Source organism: Argopecten irradians, chromosome 16 (genome assembly GCF_041381155.1).
Source record: "Argopecten irradians isolate NY chromosome 16, Ai_NY, whole genome shotgun sequence".
NCBI lineage: Eukaryota > Metazoa > Mollusca > Bivalvia > Pectinida > Pectinidae > Argopecten > Argopecten irradians.
The window spans coordinates 10,178,320-10,201,809 of record NC_091149.1 but is presented as its reverse complement, the minus strand read 5'-3'; the positions used below and the strand labels follow the sequence as shown (position 1 = coordinate 10,201,809).

Below are 23,490 nucleotides of genomic sequence, written 5' to 3'. Positions count from 1 at the left end.
GCTTATCTTTAAAGATTATATGCAGGTAAAGTTTGACCCTTTATGACCTTGATTGTCAAACATAAACAAACTAACAATATTCATTATATGGATACGTATAAGCTTATAAGAACGATGATAGAACCGGTACCAGTTTACTGTGAAATAAAAACAAAGATGCAAAGAGAATGACTGTCATTAGTTTTCGGCCTTATGTAAGTCTGGTCTGGGTCACTGAATGGTGATTTGTGCGTAATGACATATTTCATTGTGTCAATGTAGCACTGTCATAGAAGTTACCAAGCATATATCAAAAAATGCAGTGCTAAGACATACAAACATTTCTAACATCATCTTATGTTAAATGTGTCATTTGCTCCTTCATATACAGTGAAATATATGTCCTTTCGTTTTACTGTATAAGTTTGACCGTCTGCGCATGTTGTAAATGACACGGAATAGGTAATGACAGCCGGAAAATACGTCTACGTCATGAAGTTTGTTCACTGAAGCGTGCGAATGAATGAAACAAAAGTAGTTTGCGACCGTCTCAAACTCTCTTTGTCAGGTGGCGCTCCGAGCGTCACAAGCCGATACGACGTCTGTCGTCTGCTAGTGTGAAAAGTGGGAGAAAAAGGGGGAAATCTACCAAATCTTTGACAAGTAATAGGCTCCGGACATACGGTAAGTGTTTAGATGATGTTTTGTGTCGACAATAGTACCAAGATAGTAAAACCCTTACAAACAAATCGATATTTGCATGTTTTTTCACTTGCAAAAAAAACTACTTTCATTTTGAAAGAAAGGAGTATATTTTTATTAACTTTTATTCAAAACTGAAAGAAAATAATGTTACGAAGTTTGATAGCTAGAATATTAATAGCTATTTTTCAAATTTGTGTAAAAATGATTATGAGTTGTTTTAAAAAATTAAAGGCAAAATCACTGTTGGCCCATGCATAAATACAAAGCTACTAAATAAATAACTTCTTTTTTAAATGTGAAGCATTTTTTTGAAGATGGATTAGGATAATAGAATAAGATTTAATACGTCGCAGCGATTAACATATGGTTAATGCAATGATAAATCATAACATGGAGTCATAACAAGATCAGCTTCCCGAGAACTGGTACAATGTCATGTAAAGGACAATCACTTGTTTGGCCGCCATTGAATTTCAAGATACTTTTGACTTATAGTTTATTGAACAAATACAAACAATTCCATTCACATAAAAATACATAAACCAGGATTTTGTAAACGGAAATTTACTCAATATATTCGTGATAAACTGAAGATACCCGGCTGTTGGATATTAAAGTTTATAATTTATTTTACAACGCCCGCGGTGGAGAGAGTGTCTCACGTACTGACCTGTGTTATCACGGCCACAAATTATATCAATGAAACTCGCCTGGCGTGTTATAAATCATACTACACGGGGTGAACTTGATAAACTAGAAATTCTTTTACTGTGATTTACTCGATCTGCAGGTTTTGGACTATATATGTAAGTGTTAGTAGCCATTAACTATAGCCAGTTGTCATGGTCACAAAATACCGCAATTGTAATTCTCATCTAATATGCAGTTTTTAAACACCATTTCTCTACGCAACACATTCATATTTGTCCGAAGCACTTACATAATATATTACTCTATAACCCTTTTCACGGTCCTAATATCGATGTAAATCATATGTGTTTCATTGTGAATCTTCCAGAAGGCATTACGCGTCTGTTATTTTATTTTGTAAAGTCTCGAAAAATTCACGTGTTTTGTGACCTAAACGAGATCTTGAAATTGATATTGAAAGATTAACCACGAAGTGAAAGTCCTGAAACCCCAAGGACTAACAACCTTTACGTGGGCGTATAGAACAAAACGTCAAAGTGACCTTTGATCACGTGATTGAGGTAGTCTAGTTCGTAGATTCATTTGCATATCTAATGAGTCATTAACTCTTCGCTGTAAGACACAAGTTGGTGACGTCATGACAGGTAAGAAACAAATTTAGGTGACGGCGCATGTCAACGATGGCAAGGGCAAAATAGAAATCTTGAGGACACACATTTTGCCTGTCAAGCTTACGGGAAAGCTTGTTAGCATTATTGTTAAAATGTGATAGACAAAGCTATTGTACATACTGTGCCTGTGCTTTGCCCATAAGATAAACCCTAGATTTAAAATATATTATAATTCCAGAACTTTTTATGCTTTAAAGTAAAATATCTATAACGTAAATTTCAGTTTGCATATAATATAATGTGTTTTCTTTAAAATTTAAATTCATTAAAAAAATAGAACCGCCTGACCTTTTAATCATTAAAGTAAAATATTTCTCACTTAAATTTAGCTTTAAGATAATCTTTTATATGAAATATAATATTATTCGAAAACTGTTTGTTCCTTTAAAGTAAAAACGTTTGCAACGAAAGTCACTGAATCACCAGAAGCAATATAATAACATCAAACATACTTTTGACAATCTGAAATAAAATCATGTTTATATCTGATCATTTAGGATTTGATAAATACGAGGACTTTCATTTTAAACATATCACAAATGATATTGACTCTAAATACATTGAAAACCTTTTGTAACAAATCATGCTTGAGTTTCATGGCCAAGTTTCACGAACGTAAGAAAACACTTCATTTAAGAATATTAACTTTAAAAAAATCCATAGGAAAGCACTATATAGAAAGTCCGAACTTCTGCATTGCTCTCCTTTGGAGAATGCTTAGTTGAGCAATGTTTGTAAAACCGGAGCCCTCTCAATGCAGTCAGTGGAGCATTTAAAAATGCACGGTTGAGGAGACGAATTCACTATCTATGCAATTATTCAAACAGTAAAAAAAAGTTTGACGAATAAGGATGATATGAATGAAATGTGTGTTCGCACTTGATCTTTGATTTCAATTTTAATGACAAACAACTTGTCAAAGTGTCGCTATGATGAATCATTCGTTTGGTTAAAGTCAGCATAATTCCATAAATCATTGTCTGAACGAAGTCTTTCCAGTGCATTGTAAAATTAAAATATGCATACGAAATTAAGACTAAGGAAAAGCTTAAGTAATCGATAAGACCATCAACGTATTTCAATTTCAACAACAATTTTATTTCAATCAAATTGAAAAGGTATTTGACAACAGGCGGTGCCTATGTAAGTTCTCTCCCTTTGTTCCCTCAATGTAGTCTTATCTGAATGGCTTTAAAGTGTCTAATAGGATATATGTGTTGGAGTACTCGTGTACCTGATGTACATTATTACTTGTTAAAACCAGTTCTTGTCTAATTCGGATACCTATGTATACCGACGTCATATTATGTCGTTTTAATTCATAGTAAAACTGTATAAACCGGAAACCTGTCTATACCTTATCTTTTCTTTTCTTCCTAACGTCTCCCCTGACACAAAATCACGTTTGGCCTTCATTTGTGGGCTTGCCCACATGAGATTGGCTCTGGTACTGTCCCTTGCCGAGCAACACTATAGTCTATAAAAGTGATTGTTTCTACTCCTGCTGAGCGCTAAGCATCAAGGAAGTGGGACGACTGGTTCGCACGTTGTCAGTATAACATAACCGGATGTAGTGTTTTGCTTGGTGTCTTTGGTGGCAAACATGAACTGCGCCGAGATAACACTTATAAAAAGCCAATTGTTCTACTGTAACATTGAATCAACACGAATGTACTGCAGTCTCCCAAAACATATTTTGAATCCCCGTACCGTTGGTATACTACTAACACAAAAAGTGCTATCCTATCCCATGTTTATTTCCATGTAAGTCGTGCATATGGAATGAGCACCAAGTGACCTATTTTGGGCCCTGCTCCTAAGACGCCCTTGTGGCCAATCCAACCATTTACACAATTTTAAATCCCCATCTAATATATGCTGTCAATTCAATATGAATGCTACCCTCTGCTTGAGAAAGTAAAATCATTAGTGTGATAGCACTATAACAATGGAAATATTTCAAAATTTACAAAGAAAAACAACATATGAATATACCGCAGCCTTCCAAAACATAACCTACGTCCACACACCGCAACATATTGCTCACATTGGTCCTGTGTGTTCATAGGAAGTTAACCTAAACTCCAAAGTAAACCAATTCCCCATAAACTAGCATTGAATGCAATTCAACAAAATCAGTCAATGCGTTCCTAAGTTATCGAGTGTAAGGAAATCACGATGCTTCAGATCACTTGCGATCATCGAGTATAGACATGTAATATAATAATAACATACTTTCAAAATTCTTCAATTTCATCACCTACCTGGCTCTTTCTATAGTTAAATTTCATTTCATAGACTAAAGTCAGTGTTCTATCGTTATTTACATAAGTGTTGAATTGTTGAATATGTAAATGACAATATGAACGCCAAGACGATGACGTATATGCATGTAGGTATAACCTGTGTGTAATGTACAGTGACCTAGGATCCATTCAAATGATTATGCGCCGTGTTATTTCCACAAAATATTCTCTGTAGATACATACATATGGAAATGTTTTATTAGGATTTGCCCCATAAGTAATCGTTGAATACATAATGTGAAGTTTAGACCTAGACAATGAGCGGTTACACCCATGATGGCATTTCATCATTTTCATCAATGATTTTGTTTAGAAGAAAGGTACACTGTATATAAAAAGCATTCTCCATTGTCTTCACTACCATATACGAAAGTACCATACAGATGCACAATACATTGTATATACAATATACACACACATTATATATATATAAATATATTGTACACTTACATTGTACATACATTGCACATACATTGTACACCTACATTGTACACCTACACTGTACACTTACATTGTACACATACATTGTACATACATTGTTCACCTACATTGTACATACATTGTACACCTACATTGTACACTTACATTGTACACATACATTGTACATACATTGTACACATACATTGTACATACATTGTACACATACATTGTACATACATTGTACACCTACATTGTACACCTACATTGTACACTTACATTGTACACATACATTGTACATACATTGTATACATTCATTAAACATACATTGTAGACATACATTATACATACATTGTACGCATACATTGTACACATATTGTACACGTACATTGTACACATACATTGTACATACATTGTATACATTCATTATACATACATTGTAGACATACATTATACATACATTGTACGCATACATTGTACACATATTGTACACGTACATTGTACACATACATTGTACATACATTGTATACATACATTATACATACATTGTAGACATACATTATACATACATTGTACGCATACATTGTACACATATTGTACACGTACATTGTACACATACATTGTACATACATTGTACACATACATTATACATACATTGTAGACATACATTATACATACATTGTACGCATACATTGTACACATATTGTACACGTACATTGTACACATACATTATACATAAATTGTAAAAAGTCACTAGGGGTCTGGTGATTAAGATGTCTCGATATATTATAACAAGCCCTCCACCTGTGTGTTGCGAGTTCGAATCCCATGTGGGATAGTTGCTAGGTACTGACCGCTGGTCGGTGTTTTTTCTCCACCAACAAACCTGACACATTCTTATATGACCCTGGCTGTTAATCGGACTTTGAATAAAACCAAATCCTGCAATTTGAACTGACAAAAACGCTTCGCAACCTTGATATCCTTAATATGCATTTATTTTAATGAAAAATGTATAAAAATGCCATATTTATTGCTTTTGTTATCGAAATACATAATCAATAATCACATCTTTCTGATCTATCAGTAATATGGCATTGTTACGCTGTATCTCCTTTAGAATGCGAAAAAAAGTTCGTTAGTTCGAAATTACAAACAGCTAATGCATTGCACTACTGTTGACATTTTGTGTAAATATATCATGATTTCTGTTCACAATGTATTATGTATTATGTAAAATTCATATCATGCTGTTTATTATATGTGATCAATGATTGAATGAGTGATACCCCCTCCCCTTCTCCTCCCTCCACCACGTCATTTAAACTAGTGATAAATTCATATTTGCATATTTGTTAAGGGTATATTGATTTTTCGCAGATCTAAATATATATCTCTGCATCATTACCTGTTTGATGAATTTTTATAATCAGATTATATATTTGTAAAATAAGGAAGCTACATTACGCTTGTCAAAACCGGTCATGCTAAAACTCTTTGTATCCCAGTGTTATTGTACGGATTTTCCCTCCTTATTTTATAATGATTAAAACCTGTATAACCCGGAACCCTGATTACAACGGCCAACTATGCTGGTCCATGTGATATCAGGCTTGGACAGGTCACTACGTAATGGTTGTTACTTATTTAAATTATATACATTACAAACAATGAATTGTTTGTATTCTTACATAAATTACAATAAATCAAAAGTCTGTATTCTTACATAAATTATATTCAATAACTAGTCTGTATACCTACATAAATTACAACCAAGTAATCCTACATAAATTATATTCAATAACTAGTCTGTATACTTACATAAATTACAATCAAGTATTCTTACATGAATTATATTCAATGACTAGTCTGTATACATACATAAATTACAACCAAGTATTCTTACATACATTATATTCAATAACTAGTCTGTATACCTACATAAATTACAACCAAGTATTCATACATACATTATATTCAATAACTAGTCTGTATACCTACATAGATTACAATTAAGTATTCTTACATGAATTATATTCAATAACTAGTCTGTATACATTCATAAATTACAATCAAGTTTCTCACATAAATTATATTCAATAACTAGCTTGTATACCTACATAAATTATAATTAAGTATTCTTTTTAAATTAGTCAATGAATAGTCTATATAATTACATAAATTACACTCAACGCATTTTGCATAAATAATTATCAATGAATTCACTCTTTACCTACGTAGATTATATTCAGTGAATATGCTATATACTTACATTAAATCATGATGAACCGTTCTTAATTTGTAGAAGTAAAACTGCAATAATTTACCTATTACTTTAAGAGTTTCTCAGGAAACGTTCCTTATTCTAAGCTTATGTTACTTACTTGATTGCAATGATTGAAATTTAAAATACAGTACAATATGACGTCTGTTTAAGGTTTTTATGGGTTTGTAGATTATAAGTTCACTTTGTGTTTCCTTGTAACCTAGCACAAGATCAGAAATTGATGTATACCCTACACATTTCATACGCTAGTGTATTATTGAACCTGATTTATAACAAAAGCGTCTACTTGAGGTTGATTTCTAACCAAAGCGTCTACTTAGCGCTGATTTTTAATCGAATCGTCTACTTCAATGTTTTTTGTAACCAAAGCGCCTATTTGAGATTGATTTGTAACCAAAGCGTCTACTTGAGATTAATTTGTAACCAAAGCGTCTCCTTGACATTGATTTGTAACCAAAGCGTCTACTTGAGATTGATTTGTTACCAAAGCGTCTTCTTGAGATTGAATTGTACCCAAAGCGTCTACTTAAGATTGATTTGTAACTAAAGCGTCTCCTTAAGATTGATTTGTAACTAAAGCGTCTCCTTGAAATTGATTTGTAACTAAAGCGTCTCCTTGATAAGGACATACTAATACATGGCTTACTGTATTTTGTGATGAACCAGTGATGTTTTTTATACAGGTACATCGAATTGTTGCTCAATTATTCTATGTATCATCAGTGATGCTAGCAGATATTGGTTGAAAAGATTACCAATTTCTAGAAATCAACAGTTATAATTCTAGCAATTTGATTGAATCCGTTAAATTGAACATATCAAACTGCAGCATAACCACGCATACAGATCTCAAGCACCTTGAAGCACCTGTAGTCAGAAAACTATTGTTTTGTCATTTTATCTGATTTTCACCAAAAGCTAACACAATCACACAAACGCCTATATATACACAACCCCTATATAATGACTTATGCATGTATAAGCATCAAATTTTGTAGAAGGAAACATTCAACAATCAACACACGACATCAATCAGCATACTTGCTCTCATCTATATAAGTAATTTATTATATTTCATTATATATCATGTGTTATATTTTCTTAACATCTGATGCATTTGACAGACAGATTTTCTCTTTTTTTTTCCATAATGTAAAGATCGAGAAACATTTATACAGTAAATGCTAATCCAATAAAACTGAAATTACTACATAAATCAAAATGTGCACGTGAAGAACTAGTGGGGCATGTTACGCCATGCATATAGCTGTCATATAGGTGCATGTCCCGACGTTATACCGACACAGAAACACATGTGGTACAACGGGCCAGACGCTTATGTCCCCAGTGACAGATATATATATATTCTGTTTAATTAAGTGAAATCTACATAAGTGTATGTTGTGAAGGGCGAGCTAAGCGAGGTGAAAGTCATTCCTGACAACCACAGGTGAATTAACACACTGGGCGTAACGGAATACAGCATGTAATATTGTTTGAAAATTTTAGTGTCATCGTCCTTTCCAAAAAATATGTGACTTTGGTCCAGCTGGACATTAGGCTAAGGTGAAAGTTGTGTTGAAATATAATCCTAAAGCTGGTTAGTCCGGAATATTTTATCCTTTCCTTGAAAATATTCCTGAGCATTAAGACCAATCGTTTTAGTTTAAAGTATGAACGTGATACTTGTATTATCATTTGGTTATTTTATCACTCATGCGTATCGTTTCTTGAAGCTATATTTAGAATAACGTTTAAGGTCGTTTTGATTGACCATTGTTTTATGGTCATAAAATGAGGTCAACATGATATCTTAAATCAAAATAGATTGATTCTGTCAGTGTTCTGTGAACCATAAGCGTCACATGATTTGTCAAGGTGTGAACATATGAATAATTACGTCCTAGAATGGACAGTTCACACAGCTTGACCTTTATGACAAATCATGTGATTCACTGGACAAAACAATTATTAGTGTTTGTCAGATGTAAAGAAAATATATATCTTAAGTAATTGTATAGAAAATCGATCAATAATCTAAATATGATAAAATATAACATATGTTGATGAATTATAACTTGTAATTTGCACTATAACCGTGGGAGATATGAACATACAAGAGTAAGTAGTTATTAAATTTTGATATAACAAGAGAGAAAGTATGATACAAATATGAGAAAAACCTGTTGGTAGAGAGAGGTTAAATATGATAAAGTGAGATCAAGTTTTTTTCAAAAAGAGAGATCAAGTATTAATAAAGAGAGATCAACTATTGATAAAGAGAGATCAAGTATTGATAAAGAGAGATCAACTATTGATAAAGAGAGATCAAGTATTGATAAAGGTAGACCAAGTACTGATTAAGAGAGATCAAGTATTCATTAAGAGAGAAAAAATTGATAAAGAGAGATAAATAATTAATATGGATGGATGAAGTTTTGATTACGGAATATCGTTTATTGATAAAGAGAGATCAACTATTGGAAACGAGAGAACAAATTGAGAAGATAGATAAATTATCGATAAAGAACGATCAGGTATTGATAACGAAAGAGCGTATATTGAAAAAAGAGAAATAAAATATCAATATAGAGATATCAGATGTAGATAATGATATATCGGTTATTGAAACAGTAATAAACATCATTTTAAGGCATAACAGTGTAACTTCTGTCCATGTTTACATCATTTCATATCTACTTTTTACTTATAGATTTATTTTCAACTTAAAGAGTTATCAAAGACTAAAGTAGTTATAGTAAGTGATATGACGCCTGCTTTTGACAGGCATTTTTTGCATTACAAATTTGTTTTGTATGGCATCTTCTTTCTTCATCCTCTGGTGATGGTCGGAGCTTTGTTATAGTGTTATCCCGCCGAAGCACACACTACACACGGATAAAAATAAATTGGCTCGCCAAGTTTTAATAAAAGGAATATATACAGACATTAAAACAAAGATGGAAAGATTAAGTTTGGTAAAACAGAAGATATTCGCTGGGCAGTAAATTAGATGCAAAATTATCTAATCTTTGGATGTTTTTTAATTCTATTGTTCAAAAACTTTTCTTTTCTTTTCTGTTATTATTGGGTTTTTTCCCATCAGATCGTATTTATATATGAGTTACTGTAATAACGATGTAATAAGAAGTATACTGTCAAATCTAACCTGGGAGAAAGAGTTCGCGAACCAAACGTGAATGGTATTATTGAAAATATGTATGTGTAAACAAACATTAAGTGTATGTTATGTTATTAAACACGTGCACGTGCTGATATAAAATGTATCTACATTACTCACATGATTAATTACACGTCAATAATGGCTGATACAAAACAACGTCATATGTGATGTAAGAGCAGTGGTGAACATGCGCACTTGGTAGAAGTAAACATGAAACGCATGTTTAAATGACATGGTGCGTGTAACTCGTTGTATAGCCTTTAGTGTTTGTCTTATGAGGATGTCAGGATAGACGATATGACAAGGTGCAAATTACGCCACAACAATGCTATAGTGCAGAGTAAACATCCGAAGGGCACAATATTTTAACACTACCTGACAAGAGGTAAAGTTGGTAAGAAAGATCGAAGCAATCATATAGTGTGCATCATGTACCCCAAGGGCATACATGTGTTATACAAGATGTAGTAAATTATACATCATTAACGGGAATAGCCATAAATAAACATTGTAAGTTATATCATAGAGTAGATTTGGTAAAGCAAGGTGTACCAATCAAACTCAAGTACGACAGCTTGATTGATACTGTATACGGCAAAGAGATCTCCCAACTCCTCTACCTCCCCCCCCCCCTTAACTCCCATCGCTACCTCAAAGTAGCTCTCTTTCTTTGTTTACTTTTAAAGCAAATATTTGTTATCCTTCAGTATGAAATACTCAGTAAAAGAAAAGCTTGAAAGTCCTTGTGAAATAAAAATTGAAACATTTTTTTTAGATTTGTATGAGATCCAATGCGAGTATGATTGTTGACTTTATGTCTAAATATCATGTATGTTTTGAAAGTCTTTGAAAAAAAAATAAAACATTAAAATGGTAAATTAAAGTCCAGCAATATGGTTTTGTATCTTGATTATTTCAAAAGGTTAGATATAGTCGAGCAGGATACAGAAATCTAGTTATATAAATACATGCGGCAGAAGAGAGCATAGCAGGTCAATTTATTTTAATATTTACAATAACAAAAGCTAAGTGATATCAATAAAAAACAACTTAATCAACTGTTTACAGGATTGCACATAATACATAGAGAGTACAATGTATCTACATCTTTAATACAAATGTATTATGTTTATAACCCGAAATATTTTTAAAGAATATTAACATCGAATTATATTAATCTTCATCCCGAACTCTTAATTTTTAAATACAAAAACACAGGTACAAATTAGAGTGTAAAAATACCAATGGAGGAATCGACAATGCTTTACTATCGTAACTAAAAACAAGAAACTTTAATTTTAGCACATATTAATTTTCGCCACCTGATTTAAGGGTATTCTATATCACGATCAACCATATCTCAATATTTTGCGAAATGGTTTGAATATTATTCCCATGGAAATAATCAGCTATGCAATAAGACTAAAATAAAATTTGAACAAAAAAAGACGGTCATTTCACGCTCAATTGCCCTAATTAGGTTACTGGTATATAGAGAATGTTGACCATCATTTCCGCGTGACGCCTGTCGGGGAAATGCTAACGGGCTAGTAGGGTGATCTACGGGCGGTAGTTTTCTTAATTAATATACACTGTCAAGTATGTCTGTGTCTTCCTCGCCACGTGGCCTTTCGTCCTGACGAGGAATCAACATTTTGTGTGAAGAAAATACGTGTTCCTCTAGAATGTTGTTTTTTTTCAATGTTGTCCTACAACTAATCACAACATTACAAGTGTGTTTTTCCCTTGAAGCTGGGAATTATTGAAAATATTCTAGATTCAGTCTAAACGAAAAAATATGTATGTTCCCGAAAAATGAAATAATTCACCTACACGCCAATGTTTCGTGGTTAAATGAAAATATTAAATAATGATCTAAGAATATCCATAATAAATTCTTAAAGTGGGAAGAACAATATATCGCTGCATTACATCAATTTCCAGCACAATTCGATAATGGTTCTGTATCTAAATGAATTAGACATTATACAGTAATATATTATTATTGTTGTTGTACATGTATGCTTAGGATTTCATTGATGTTCATCCAGTGGAATGTCTTTTGGTTTTTGTAATGATTGTAAAAATAAGTGGTTCTCATTGTCAGTATAATGTGAGCGGGTGGGATGATGCTTGTTCTGCGACTCTCTGGCGGCATATTTCAGTGAGGTAGCACTGTAAACGGACAAGAGTTCCACTATTACAACACGAACTCTCTGGAGTCTCCCAAAACATGAACGAACGTCACATACGCATCAAACAGTACACACAGAAATCCGGCCTTAAAGACCTTGGCTATAAATAGAACGTTTTTATAATAAGTCAGTCAACTGAATCGTATGAAAACCCATCAAAAATAAATTTCATATACAACTTAAAAAAGCGAAACTCCAAACGCAGTATTACAAAATGTTTAGAAAAAATAAGATTATGCACCCTATTGGGAAATTATGAGTGTTTATGTTATTTTGATTATTCGAATACTTAAGAAAGCATGACAAATAGAAAGAATAACATATAGAAAGAATAACACATATGAAAAATAACATATAGAAGGAATGTCAAATATAACGAATATGAAAAGGTCGAGAACGGGAATCACCTAGTAAAGGATATGCACCGTATTAAGAAATTATGGAGGAAACAAAATACTATTTTTTACAGATATTAATAAATAGTAACATATTCTATGTAGGATAAACCACAATTATGTAGAGCAGCCACAGAAATAGTCACCAGGAATTACCTTAGTTTTGTATATTTTACCTTGACCACATTAATTCTGTATGTTTACTGTCTCTTAGTGGTCGATCACCTATGACAATACTATAAATCAGAAACATGCTTGTCAATTTGATATTTTATCGCCTGCCTTTAGGGTCATGGAAAGTAATACAAACATATTGTTCACAAGAAACACAGATATAACTGGTTAGCTCCGTTCGAGTTTTTCAGCTCATTACACTACTGATTCGTCTTATTAAAATAGGCAGTTTTAAAAAAAAATATATTTGCTTCAAGTATAAGATCATAAAACAGTTCAATTTTGCTTGTTACGAGCATTTTCATTGGCTTAAAGTTTACTTTATCAGCCTATAAAGGGGAAAAACGGTGTCGTTGTTTGTAACGTCGCTTCTCATTGGCTGAGATGACGGTGTAATGAATTCATAGAAAAAAAGTCCCAAAATGAATTTCCATATTGAAGAGATTTTAATCTTTAGTGAATTGAATTATAAGAATTAATTTGAAAATATTTTATATATGAGTGTACTTTCATTACTATCAAAACCGCTTTTATTTAGAGTACACTCAGATTTCATTCAAGTTAATCTTTAAAATCAATGTGTTGTAACGAGCATTTTTATGATTAGTTTCGCGATTTATTGAGTGTACACTCAGATTTTGTTGTTGTGTTATATTTCCATTGCATTAATAATCTATTCAAGTTAAACATTGTTTACAAAAAATCAGACGTGAACAGATAATAAAACATCCACTACTGTTAAAGCAGAGTTCACTTGTGAACGTTAGAAATTTAAAAACAAAGGCACTGATTTTCAGTTTTACATTTACAATGGCATATTTAACATAAGATACCATTTTCCTCCAACTTAAGATTTATTTTTTACATGATTCATTGACATTCATTCATGTAGCCGTAGGTATTTGACATTATTGAACCGTAAGCAAAATGAAGAAAGGTGGTCATTTTACGTGTACAATACTCACTGCAACTAATACAAAATGAGGGCATATCTTTATATAAAAAATCGACTTTAATAGCAAGCACTTTAATTATATAGCGAGATGTTACTGAAGCCATTGGGGACTTTCTGAAATAGATGTTTAGTCTTAAAACATATGCTTCCTGTTGTCCATTATATTCCCTCAAAAGAAAAAAAAATGTTCTGGTTTAATGTACGAGCTTAACTACTCCGGAAATGCCGTAAAAGTTGGGTCATTATTTTGACGCAAACTTGTCAAAATTTACATGATAGTATGTTTCCTCGAATCAATCAAGTTTCCAAGTAACACTGTCTTCCTATACACCAAAACAATCTGATATTAACTATAGATCATCATCAATTAATTAGACTCATTTTAGTAATATCTATAAATAGAACACAATGACTGTACTGATAATGATAATAGTTGTTACGCGATTACGAACATTGCGGTACTTGTGTAGTTGCGAATTAAGTTTGCATTGCTTCGGTCGAACAGAAGGGTAGTTTTGTGATTTTAAACCTGAAATAGAGGCTACAGAATGTTGATTACTCGTTTTAAAATATATTTAATTAAGATAAACATTAACCGTAAGGTGCGTAGAGGGGATATAACTTTTACAAACATATTAAGTTTCATTTTGAACTTCTCTTGGCGAAGTTAGTGATACTTCGAATCGTCATCGTATAATATTGAGGACTTTATACTGTAAAAATGGTTTGTAAAACCAATAAGAGCAAATTGCAGATTTCATGAAGTCTAAAAAATATCCACTATAGGCTCTGTATTTAACATGTACTTATACACGGATTATGCGCTGATTTTGAGGAACAATTTTGGTCCTACTTTACATGATTACGAGGGTAATGTTGTTTACTGTCATGCAAAAAATTCCCTCTTTTAATTTCATTTTCGACATTTTTAAAATAAATGCAATTTTTCTTCTTTTGATGACTCGTACTAATTACCGATAGAACTAACATGAATTTATTGGAGTGACGTGTATGTTTGCGCCATTGTTATATATGCAGTGGTGTGTGAAATCAAGGGGCTGCCATCCTTAACGATGTCATTTGTATCATCAGAATGTTTTATCTAGCTATCTTTAATATGTGACATGTGTAAGCGTTTAGTTGATACCGTGACATCCATTAACATAGCACCGATGCGGTCACCCACCCATTAACAGTGTCACGTGTTCCACACATGTACCGGAAGTATATAGATGTATGTCCTTAGGATGGACGACACCAGTGCGTTTGTTATCAGGGAAACTTTCAAGCGTGTACATAAACTGGATAAATCACAACTTGGTGAATATAGCTGCCGGTAAGTCTATGATATTTTTCATGTTTCGTCTGAAAATTTTTATTTTACTTAATCCTAGGAATATGATTGTTTAATGGAGCTTTATTAAGGTATTTTTCTCTTTCTTATATAACATTAGCGTTAATTTACTAGTATTTATTATCTTTATTCACTGGCGAGTATAATTTATTTCTCAAGCATTCTTTAATATAGTTTTATTTACACATACAATATAGTTGTTAACTCTCATACATTAGACATATAAAGAAAATTTGACATGAAGCTAGCGTGAACGCAAATAGTTATTGTCAATGAAATCTGATAGGCTTTACGGACACGCTCGGATGGACTTTTTCACTAGATTTATTTAAGCCTGAGAATTTAGTGGAAGCTGTAACATCCTCACGGGTCTTTCTCGTACAATGACGTCAATGTAATGTAATTTTATCTATTTTAAAGGTTTTTAGAATGTAAAATCCAGACGGTTGTAAAAAGCGAACTCCCAAATTGTGTCAATATGATACTGTCCTAGTCAACTTAATCCAATTCAAACATTTTATAATTCAAGACATCATATGTAGAAATACTTTCGTCCGTCATTTTTGTCTTTAAAGATCAGAATTCATCTTGCCTAAATGCTCATTAAGATATAAAATATTTAGAAGAAATCGCTATAGTCTTTTTCTATGAATATTGGTCTTTTCGGAAAACAGAGTCTTAAGTAACAATGAATATCTAGTTTTAAGATATCTCATGATAGAATGCTGCAAAACATGAAATAGTCGTGGATACGTTTTTTCGTGGTTTGAAGTTATTGAGTAATTTCACGGATACATTCATCTGTCGCTAGGAGATAAAACAATATGATATTAATACATATTTCGTTATTTCGATTTCGGGATTCCATAGCAAGCACAAAACAATCATTTTCTTATACAACAAAAATTGCATGTTTGACAGTAGTTTAAAAAAAAATCTGAGACGATCCAGAACTACCATTCATATTTCTACGACGAAAAGGTTTAGAAATGTGAATAAATTTGAAGGATGCCGAAAAGCTTAAATAAGGGAGTCACTGATATAGCCATGATATAACTGACAGTGTCGGGGAAGGTTATAAGTCAATGGGACCGGTCTTTTAAAGGCCCGTCTGGTGATAAGGTTTATGCTTCAAAGCTTGTCAATACTACCGATCGCTGCTGACCATCCCTATCATTTGTATGACAGATTCTCAAAGCTGTTTGTGATTTTGTTTTTATTCTCCTCTCACCTTCGGCAGTATAATTATGACTTAGCATAACTCTTACATAGTGTACGTATTATATCGCTCGCCGAAGGGTTTGTATTGCGTTAAACGGTTTGTGATTTGTTTTCATTTTTCCCTCGTACCTTCGGCAGTGTATTAATGGCTACTTAAACTAACTATGTGCTATAGTAATGCATATCGCTCGCTGAAGGATGCATTGCGCTAAACTTTATATAATACTTTGTGTTTGCTGTGTCGTCTAGAGCATGTATTTCTATTGTAAATTCTATATCTTATCTTATGTTTGATACATACATATGCCTTACTAAAGGTGCGAAGTGCATTATAATATGATAAATTATAATATACTTGTTATGTTAGGATTTCGAGTTAAGGATAAGTGTTCCAAAATATAAGTGGAATTCGTGAAATCAATGTATCTATAATAGAAGTGTTTATCTATTTTCAAGGATTATCGTATTTAAGGGGGTTACTGTACCTTGATCAACCCATCTACTATATATATACACAAAACCCTACCGCATAAAAAATGTTTCGTCAATTAGCCCTTATTCTAATTGTTTTAAACATGACAGGACGTGAAAAAATATGCTAAAATGTACTGAAGCCTCAGTTTCACAAAATGACTAATTTTGTCAGCTTTTAAGAACACGTCGATACGCGAAATTAAAACCCTCAAAAATAAGTAATACGCTTCATTTTGTTAAACGATTTACTGACGGGGAAGGTTAGACTGCACTGAAGAATCCAAAACCACATAGCTTCAATAATAAAATCACTTGGTCGACATTCTGTGTCAGAAATACAAACATAGTAATGTAACAGAAAATTACATATTAGCAGGTGCGATGTACGTGGTCTATATAAAAAGCAGACATGTATTATATGTAATATACACTACATGTGGTATACTAGATCTAATGTATAAATTGCACTCGAGTCCTTGTATCGGGGCCGTCAGCCTGCACCACAATAGTATGTTATTAAAGAAAAATGCACACTTTTTTGGTGTGCATTTCATTTTAATCCTCCAAAAGTTCTCTCTGTGGTTGAATTATAGTTTGTAGAGCTGTAAGGATACTTTGTGCTCAGCAGCATAGCATAACACAAATGATATATAAAGATGACAGAACTTGCGAGCTTGTCCTTCGTAATTTGAGGATACCTTTCTTTGACGTCATAGGGGGGCGAATTTCATTCTATTTATAGCGCAATAAAATAATTCAATAGATGACCCTGCTAACATCTGACCTAAAATGTGTATAAATTTAGAAAGTAGCATCAAGGGCCAATGGACTGACGTAGTCATATAAAAAACTTGTTATATAATGTATGAGTTATTATCTACAATGTCTGGAAATCCGAATTATGGAGAAAGCATAACATTACGGTTGTACTTATTTTGTTGGCCATAATAGTTTCCAAATTTAAAGAAAAAAAAGGTTATATCTCATTTGAAGACATGCGTCACAGTAGAATGCTGAAAACGTGCGCGAAATGAAAAAAAAAAATGATGTATGTTCCGTGTGTTCGTATATAACAAAAGTAAAGTTTGTAATGTTGGAATTAACATTTTTAGGAAAAACTTTATATATCCGATAGTTTAATCACTATTACAACAATGAAGGTATCCTTCACGTTATGACAAGAAATAGGGAGAGGGGTGTATATGAGTGTAACAAATGTGAATAATGGTGAAAATTTATGATTTTTAATGAAAACTATCAGAAGGCTTGTTCCTGACCGAAACAAAAATCCCCTCTTGCTCCGCACTGAAAACTGTAAAATATACGGTAGCTGTTTCATAACTTTTCGATGGGAGTGGTCAGAGATCTTAGGGATGAACTGTCCAGGTGACGCTACTGTAAGTTATAATTAATAATAGGTTGACAAGATTCAGCACAAACAAAGCCCTTAACATTAAGTTGATCAGGTGACATATTTTAAGAGTTACAGGTTCTGATGACCGCTAAACATTAATACAGCGGTCTCTGTAACCTTTCTGTCCTTAAGTCGAGAAACAATGACACTTAAATGACCATCAACTGACCATCAACTGACCATTAACTGACTAGTAACATGTTCTGGTACGTCACAGAGGCGTCAAGACCAGACAGAGATCTAAATAGCTGCAATGATGCATTTCTCGTCTGCCTTCTTTAACTGCCATTGAGATATCATTTCTGAAGCTCCGGTTGTTTTGTTTGATCTAAGCCTTAAAGATGCTACAACGCTGATGAATAGTATTTTCTCAATAAAAAGACAGGAGCAGATGAGTTAGTATATTTCTTCAGTTACAAAATTTAATTACTTTACAATAATACCACCATTGAAACTTTGAGCTTCTTTTTTATTTCAAGATAAATTTTATTTAAAATAATCAATTGCACTCCCAAAAACTTCCGTTGCACTATATCCTATATGGAATGAAATACCGATTGTGCATGCATTAAAAGCAAAAGAAGTTATTTTATATCGTTTTTGTGTTATAAGCAAGATTAATGAACAATTGTTGTTCAAATGATGAGTATCGTTTATGCTCTGTTGGCGGTGGAGCATCTTTAATATATATTTTTTATTGTAATTTGGACCACTCTATTGTTCTGTAGGGAGAGGACTCATATAGACAATGCCTGAAATCTAATACCTTTGACATTTGTCAATGAAATTGTTTCAAAATAACATTTGATTTCAGCTGAATTGAAATCTACAATAGAATAAAAAGGAATAGCATCAGAAGTATCATATTACATTAGTTTAATAAGTAGTTAACTCTCTTCTAAGTTTACAATTTTTGTCTTAGTAATTTGAAATTACCCAGTCAAATTTACCGGTGGATGCAATTCATTGCATCCGTCAGGAAGTCACTTACATCAATGTTCTATAAGTCACAGGGACAAACGAACATGGATATATCTGTAAATTATAAACCAATAAAAGTGGCTGATTGCAGATGTATCCAGCTGCGTATCAAACGTTGCTAAGGTTTGCTCCAAACAATACTTGAGGATGTAGCGGGTTTAGAAGTCTGCGTACCCGGAGAAAAATACCAAGCGATCCGCGGCCAGAACATGGCAATTGTCTATCTTGGGATTCAAACTCGCGACTCGTGGGTGGAGGACTTGGGGTAATATGCCGGCACATCATAATCACTCTTATCTCGGCCACAACGACCCCTAAAGAAGCCGTTGACAAAGTGAGGATAAATTATATATGGGGTGTTTGTAGTTAAGGTTGTTTTTATGACAATCGAACGCGCCCAGCGGAGATTCTAAACCTTGTTCAGGAGTCAACACAGTGATTTATGAAAGTTTCACCTTTAATGTAAAGTAAACACATTTTATTGGTCAAGTCCGGACATTCATTTCCATAATATTTAGGTCAGTTTGCATCGCCGATGACAGGACCAAGCCTTAGGCTATGGAATTTAAAGTATCCAAATTATTGATGTGTTTAAAATAATGATTCCATTTTAGAAATGAAATGTTACTTTAAACTTACGTAATGTGGTAATGTACGGCGAATGTGAAATGGATGCTATATCATGATGTAAACATGGGGTACATGTATTGATGTCAAAGTTCACAGGATCATGGGGGCATTCATTTCAATTTCTTTTCAATATATAGTAATGCGAGATGTTGCATGCATTTAAGGACATATTTACGACAAACCTTGACGAGCTATACCTTCTGAAACCTGTTAATATTCTCTTTCTTAAAGACGCTTCAGCAATGTTAAACATAGCAACGACCCTGATTAAGGATATAATAAGAAACAAAAGGTTCACAATACATATATCAGGATACCACTTTAATAGTTGTACACATTACAAATGTCATGTGAGAAAGGTGAAACTAGTGACTTGAGAGAGTTTAAACCATACATGTTGATTTGTCTACAGGTTCAGATAGACTGATATAGCATTGGTAAAGCGGATTGTGATGATAATGCATTCTTCATTTTTTATTATAGCTTTTTAAGATTAACGTATCTCTTAAGATGATCCTTAAATTCAATCCCGTTGAATTTCAAATGTTTGGAGGGACTCTTTTTTCAATGAATCATTACACCGTTGTTTCAGCCAATCAGAAGCGGCGTTACAAACGAATTACTTTCGTTGAATCGACAGTTCAAGTAACCTCTGGAGTATTGCTTAACGTAACATGTAGTAATTCGGTGAGAAAAGGGAGAGGCAGAATTAATTTGACATCAGACAGTTATGGATAAATGCCATAGCTGCCATTGACATTAATAGTATTTACCTGAGCCATGAGATTCTTGACCAGAGGAACAGAATTAAAAATCTTCCTCACATGGGGAAATACTCATATTTGCTATTGTTTTTACTACTTTGATAGAATAAACTTTAGCTTTTACAATAAAGTGTGTAATCCGGCCCCAGGATCATGAAACAGTCTTAGACTTAAGTTTTTCCTTAGCGAATCAAAAATGACGTCATGTTTTGTAACGTCATCTGTGATTGGACAAGTTTGAAATTAAGACTGTTTTAGACTTCAGATTGTTTCATGATCCTGGGCCAGATGTTAACATCTCTAGCCTCGTTTTCATTTCAAAATGGCTGCGGTATCTACAAAAATACTTGTGGAATCTCTCTTCCTGGTTCCTATTCATTCCTTATAACTTGTAATTAAGGAACTTATTTGTGACGTTGTTTTTTGACATTGATGTTTCACGGCAGAATGATTATGGTATTAAATAATCAATTTAACTATAACAAAAGGCTTCACTATCCAGACAATATGAAAGATACGCGTCTGAATTTGTTTGAATTTGATGGATGATGTGGAGTGTAGTACGATTACAACACTACGGAAATAATATATTATTAAACATAATGGAGGATTTCATTAATATGATTCCCATAGTGTTTTACCGTTAATGATTAAAGTAACCTCGGGCAGAGATCCACGTAAGTGAGATAATATTTAGTTTGGTTTAATTTTCTATCAATAGTCATGGTCAGTCCAGGACGTGTTGGACTCCTAAGTACGGCAGTTGCCCGGTTCTTGCCGCAGTTAAATGGGTTTTCTCCAGGTACTCCGGTTTTCCTCATCGAATTTTTAAACAAGGATTGCTCATAGGCCGTTAAATCAATCAAAATAAACCAATCAATCCCCGAGTTTTGACCGTAGTGGCAGAGTGGTTAAGGTGTCCGACATTCCCAGGGTAGTCCCTCGCCTCTGTTCTGTATTGACACAGCGGTTATATGTATAGTGTGCTTTGGGCCAGTTTCACAAACGCTCCATAACTTCAAGGTATTTCTTTGCTTAGGATTCTCCATAGAAAAGCATTGCAGGAAGTAGGGTAACAATTAAATATAAGGAACTTTCCTTAAAAATCTGTAATGCTTTTCTTTGTAGAATTTAAATAAAGGATCTTCTTAAAGTTAATGTTCGAGGGAATGACCCCTGCGATATTACCACTTATCTCCTATCTAGGACCCAAGGTCGTGAACTTGATGACAATGGATCATTGTAGCATTCTGCAATATAAAATTGTAATTGTTATATGTATCTTGCACAATCACATCCGTAATACAAGAAAGGGCAATCTTATCACATGCCTAGTATTTTCGTCTGTAGATATATAGGTTAATATGTGCTTTTGTTTTGTACTGAGAATACAATTCCAGATCGAAGACAGGTTATTTAAACTTACGCCATGTCCATTCATACATGCAAACCCAATGCCGCGACAGTTAATATTATACATGTAATGAAATGTGTCCGTGACTGCTGAAATGTATTTAAATCTATATATAACTAACAAATAACGAGGTCGTCTGCCTCTGATTCAGTTGTGCTGTTCATTCAATCATGGACGAAATAATGTATATTTTGGTGGTTTATTATTATCTGTGTTACCTGGATAATTCACGCGAAGGTAAGTGAATTGCGGTCACGCGTCCTTATTTACACGTCAAATATGTTATAAAGTGTATACTATAAGTTGACTAGGAACGATAACCAGTGTCTTTTTAACGTGGTATACATTTACTACTGTGATATACATAACAATGAAAATTTAATGTTACACACATAACAATGTCAACTACCAAGCTCTGTCATGATAAAGGCTTGTATTTATTATACATATGTGTAGCTGTGCTGGCCAATGTAAAACCATTATTATCAACCACAACTTAATGTATAGATGGGCAAACTAGAGAGAAATGTACCACCTTACCATTGTAGTTCCCATCAAATTTACGTTATTTTCGCCCTCAGCGTATTTGCTTATTGATAACAATTTAACAATTTTTTGATCAACAATAGAGCGTTATCTAATGTAAATCCCCGATGTTACTCGGTAGAATAGAAGGGGAATCTCCGGAATGTCTCTTATATCTAGAATTAGTCATGATATGTATACTGTACTTCATTTATGTCAAGACAGTGGCGTATGATCATTAACTTGTACATTAAGATCTGTCTATAAAGACCACCCAAGGGACAGAGTAAAAAATGATTTTTATAGTCAGGGGGTCTTTTTGAGTTGAAGTAGGTTTCTAGGGTGGATCGATGCTATTTACGCGGTAGGAAGCGGTAGCCCTTCCGGAACACCTCTTTCTTACTATTTTGTTCAGTTCTCTCACACCAAACATGACTTTTTTCCTTGATATTTACTATCATTTCTAATTGATGTACGTGTTTATTTAAAGCTTCCTAAGTATTAATAATATTTTATTTCATACAAAACCTCAAGAAGAAAATCAACACAATTTATTGTTGTCTTAAAATACACTTATACCTCTGGGTCACCGCAAATATGTCTTGTAGGGTCATTGTATATATTGTTTACGTCTTAGTGGTGTTTTTATTGATTTCTGTGGTCGAAGTTTCATGGTTGGTCGAGTTCACACCAGACAGACCTTGAAGATATAAACACAAACATTCTGATGTATGCATCTCTTCACGCAACAGCGAACATTCTCATTCTGTATGATTCATGAACAATTTCTTTTT

General features: G+C 33.3%; 1 protein-coding gene across 5 annotated transcripts in view; it reads left to right on the top strand.

Moving 5' to 3' along the window:
• The first annotated feature begins 541 nt into the window (after window positions 1-541).
• The window catches only part of LOC138310335 (sodium bicarbonate cotransporter 3-like), a 40,240-nt gene continuing 17,291 nt past the window's right edge, over window positions 542-23,490 (top strand). For 3 of the 5 annotated variants that reach the window (XM_069251507.1, XM_069251502.1, XM_069251503.1), the window contains exon 1: window positions 542-663. The gene's annotated coding sequence lies outside the window, so the exon portion shown is untranslated. Of the gene's footprint in view, window positions 664-15,138; window positions 15,256-22,254; window positions 22,409-23,490 lie in introns of those variants that run through there. The other 2 variants (XM_069251505.1, XM_069251504.1) reach the window with 2 other exon arrangements.